Source organism: Perca fluviatilis, chromosome 6, assembly GCF_010015445.1.
Source record: "Perca fluviatilis chromosome 6, GENO_Pfluv_1.0, whole genome shotgun sequence".
In the NCBI taxonomy this organism is placed as follows: Eukaryota; Metazoa; Chordata; class Actinopteri; order Perciformes; family Percidae; genus Perca; species Perca fluviatilis.
Window position 1 is genome coordinate 10,557,854 of NC_053117.1, and position 4,647 is coordinate 10,562,500.

Below are 4,647 nucleotides of genomic sequence, written 5' to 3' on the forward strand. Positions count from 1 at the left end.
TTGAGTTAAGAAAATAACCTCTTTATTTTAAAACTTGTAGTTTTAAAAGACTTTGCTCAGTAGCTACTTATGGTGGCAAACATAATGAAAATGCTCCTTGAAGCTGTAGTCAAACAGAAGGCGACAGCCGCTGCAATGCTTGCCTCCATTTCTGCAGTCGTCCTCTGGACACTCTCTGTAAGGAATATTTGAAACTGTAAATCTTTGGGGCATATAGAATGTAGTGGAATACAGTAAGCAGCAAAAAACATTAAGATGCAGACAGACATTCTCAAGGGCCATGCATTTCTTTTTTGCATGTACATGTTTTAAAGCCATTTCAACTTTAGATGGTGTTCCTAAACTGCAAGCTGCAGCTGGCTACATACTGGCAGAAAAAAACTGTAAAAGACATCTATCCAGCATATTAAGCAGTAGAAAATAATTTAGTGCAAAGAAAATCTGACATTTCTTGCAGGTAGCGGCCAGGTTGTTAATAGGTGGCAACTGTGGTTACTGGTTTTTACTAAACCCCCAAAATAGACACTAGAAAACACTGAGGATATTAGGGTTGTGCCGATGGACAATATCATCGCTTCAACTCTTGGACACAGCGGTCTCTAGTGAGAGAGAAAAAAAACGTTAAAAGTGAAACGCTATCACACTTTCCTTTCTCCCCTCATTGGACTAAGTTTGTCGACACTACTCTGTGCGTGCATCAATAAGTAAGTCTGAGGTCCTGTAGGTACGGGACGATGTCATGCAGGATTTATGAATGTACGTTAGCAACAGGCTAATTCACGAGGGTGCTATTTTATGTGTGAGCTAATATTGCGCATCTGTTCCGATCTGTTCATGTGTGCCGCAAGAGTTATGTTTCTGTTTATTGAATGCGTTATTCAGTGCAAACATAACCGTGAATGTAGTTTAAACTCAGTAATGATGGTATGTTAGGTTATTACTGTCGCTCTGTTGAAGGAAAACGTCCCACTGTACTGTCATTACGCAGATCGCGGACATCTGATTGACTTTACTGCACCGTACTTAAGTGAAAGTAGGTCAAGTTATAAAACCTACCAGCAGGGCACCATTCACCATTTATGTAAAGTGTAGTTTAAAGTGACAAATCGTATCACCGTATTTTGATGTCAAAATGCGTATCTACTACGCAAAATGCGTACAGGTTGGCAGGTCTGCAACATTTGCAGAGTCGCCTGAATTTGAAGCACGGAGAGATTAAATCATGCAGGCCCCTGTCCTGCATGATTTAATCTCTCCCTGCTTCAAATTCAGTAACTTTCTCCAGTAGAGGGATGGGGAAACACTGTCGTAGTAACGCTACATAAACTTCAATTCAACTAAGATAGATTCATACAGCAATCAAAGTGTTTGCACACTGTTTAAGTGTGAAAAAGCTACACCGAACGGTCTAAATGATATAGAACTGTATTTTATCTTCTTTTGGACATATAACTAACCTGAGCGTCATAGTCAACATATTAAGACAAATGCAAACCTATGCCCTTGCTAAATGCTTTACAAAAAAAGTTTAATAAAGCTGAACACACAGTAGCTTCATACAGTCTATGAGTATGTTATCCAAAGAAAAAAAAAAAAAAGTACCATACTACTTCAGGAGCTGACGCTAGCCACCATTGGCGTAGCCTAACATTGCCAATGTAGAAAGACAAATAACCTAACTTACACACGTGTAACATTCTGTAATTTGTGTGATTTAAAATGTACAATATTGGCTGTGGTATCTATATTGACGGCGAACACAGACAAAGAGCAATGCATTCAGACTTTACTCAATGTTTTGGATAATGCTAACCAGTCCCCTACCGTTCTCGCAATGTGTAGAGTAGCAAAACAACCGAGAATGCATCATGTTACATCCTGTGGGGGACGTAAAAACGTATTGTTTATTGTTGTATTGTTGTTTATTTATGGTTATTTCCTGTCCTGACCGGCCTGACAGTGGAGGTCTGCAGTTAGACCCTCTTGGGTTTTTCATGACCGTATGAACCCTGTATATAATACATTTGTACTCTAAATTGATGTTTAACTCACCACACATGGCTGTTAATGTCAGGAAATCTGGTGCAAACATTCATTTTGTTCATTTCATCTTTGACATAATTAACTTTTAATAATTTTAATTATGTACGAAACTCATACCCACTTGTGACTTCTAAACCGGGGTATGAACTTAACCCTGTGACTTTCAGATCCCTAAAGAAGGCTGCCAGTTGGCCTAGTGGTAACAGTCGAGTCGCCTTTACAATATTAATTCTACTTTATTATATCGATGCTAACAGTAAATTACATCTAATTGACACTGAGATATAAACACTTACTTCTCCATGGCCCTTTTAACATTGTCTTTCAAGTGGACTCCTCCCACCCTGGACAAGGCATTCATCTGAAATTAGAGTAACAATATTTCAGTTTTATCAACAAAAGAAAAAGAAGTAAACAGTGACACATTACACATGACAGAAAAATATGCATAATTATGTTGCTATGACTACAGTTGACCTTACCAGCTTCTGTTTTTCCTCCAGGGAGTCGAGGGATCTACAGTGCCTTGCGAAAGTATTCGGCCCCCTTGAACTTTTCGACCTTTTGCCACATTTCAGGCTTCAAACATAAAGATATAAAACTGTAATTTTTTGTGACGAATCAACAACAAGTGGGACACAATAATGAAGTGGAACGAAATTTATTGGATATTTCAAACTTTTTTAAGAAATAAAAAACTGAAAAATTGGGCGTGCAAAATTATTCAGCCCCTTTACTTTCAGTGCAGCAAACTCTCTCCAGAAGTTCAGTGAGGATCTCTGAATGATCCAATGTTGACCTAAATGACTAATGATGATAAATAGAATCCAGCTGTGTGTAATCAAGTCTCCGTATAAATGCACCTGCTCTGTGATAGTCTCAGAGGTCTGTGTAAAGCGCAGAGAGCATCATGAAGAACAAGGAACACACCAGGCAGGTCCGAGATACTGTTGTGGAGAAGTTTAAAGCCCGGTTGGATACAAAAAGATTTCGCAAGCTTTAAACATCCCAAGGAGCACTGTGCAAGCGATAATATTGAAATGGAAGGAGTATCAGACCACTACAAATCTACGAAGACCCGGCCGTCCCTCTAAACTTTCAGCTCATACAATGAGAAGACTGATCAGAGATGCAGCCAAGAGGCCCATGATCACTCTGGATGAACTGCAGAGATCTACAGCTGAGGTGGGAGACTCTGTCCATAGGACAACAATCAGTCGTATACTGCACAAATCTGGCCTTTATGGAAGAGTGGCAAGAAGAAAGCCATTTCTTAAAGATATCCATAAAAGTGTCGTTTAAAGTTTGCCAAAAGCCACCTGGGAGACACACCAAACATGTGGAAGAAGGTGCTGTGGTCAGATGAAACCAAAATCGAACTTTTGGCAACAATGCAAAACGTTATGTTTGGCGTAAAAGCAACACAGCTCATCACCCTGAACACACCATCCCCACTGTCAAACATGGTGGTGGCAGCATCATGGTTTGGGCCTGCTTTTCTTCAGCAGGGACAGGGAAGATGGTTAAAATTGATGGGAAGATGGATGGAGCCAAATACAGGACCATTCTGGAAGAAAACCTGATGGAGTCTGCAAAAGACCTGAGACTGGGACGGAGATTTGTCTTCCAACAAGACAATGATCCAAAACATTAAGCAAAATCTACAATGGAATGGTTCACAAATAAACATATCCAGGTGTTAGAATGGCCAAGTCAAAGTCCAGACCTGAATCCAATCGAGAATCTGTGGAAAGAACTGAAAACTGCTGTTCACAAACGCTCTCCATCCAACCTCACTGAGCTCGAGCTGTTTTGCAAGGAGGAATGGGCAAAATGTCCAGTCTCTCGATGTGCAAAACTGATAGAGACATACCCCAAGCGACTTACAGCTGTAATCGCAGCAAAAGGTGGCGCTACAAAGTATTAACTTAAGGGGGCTGAATAATTTGTTCGCCCAATATTTCAGTTTTTTATTTGTTTAAAAGGTTTGAAATATCCAATAAATTTCGTTCCACTTCATAATTGGGACCCACTTGTTGTTGATTCTTCACAAAAAATTACAGTTTTATATCTTTATGTTTGAGGCCTGAAATGTGGCAAAAGGTCGAAAAGTTCAAGGGGGCCGAATACTTTCGCAAGGCACTGTATCAAGGAGGTTTAGAGCCTCAACAGCTTACGCTTGTTGAATTTGAGTTGCTTCGTACTTTTCTGCATCCCGTTTCTTCAATGAGCGGATATCCTTACGCATTTCCACTAGCATTTCCATCACTTTTCTCTGAAATTCTAATGCAGTGAAACAAATAATTACCATAATTAGAAATGGTATGTCAAGGCACAACCTACTACTGATAACTGTCATAATTTATCGTCCTTATGTTTTTGTTTGAGAGGCTATTGTTTTTTAATCCAAATAGGGTTTTTTTTCTCAGAACTTTACTTGCATAAAGCTAAAAAAAGGCAAATCCCCTTATTTTAGCACAATTCCTGGATGTTAATGGGATAATACAGCTGCTATTTGATTCCATAAACAGCCAATAACTGACACCTATATTAATTTATGCTATATTGAGATATAAATCATTTATAATATATAGCCTATAAATA

At 39.2% G+C, this 4,647-nt stretch overlaps 1 long non-coding RNA gene across 1 annotated transcript; it reads right to left on the minus strand.

The window, feature by feature from the left end:
- LOC120561173 lies at positions 1 to 2,602 on the minus strand. Its single transcript, XR_005639568.1, has 3 exons — positions 2,526 to 2,602; positions 2,340 to 2,404; positions 1 to 175 (listed from the first exon to the last, which is right to left on the minus strand). It is a non-coding gene; the product is annotated as an uncharacterized LOC120561173 (long non-coding RNA).
- Between the last annotated feature and the right edge of the window lie 2,045 nt (positions 2,603 to 4,647).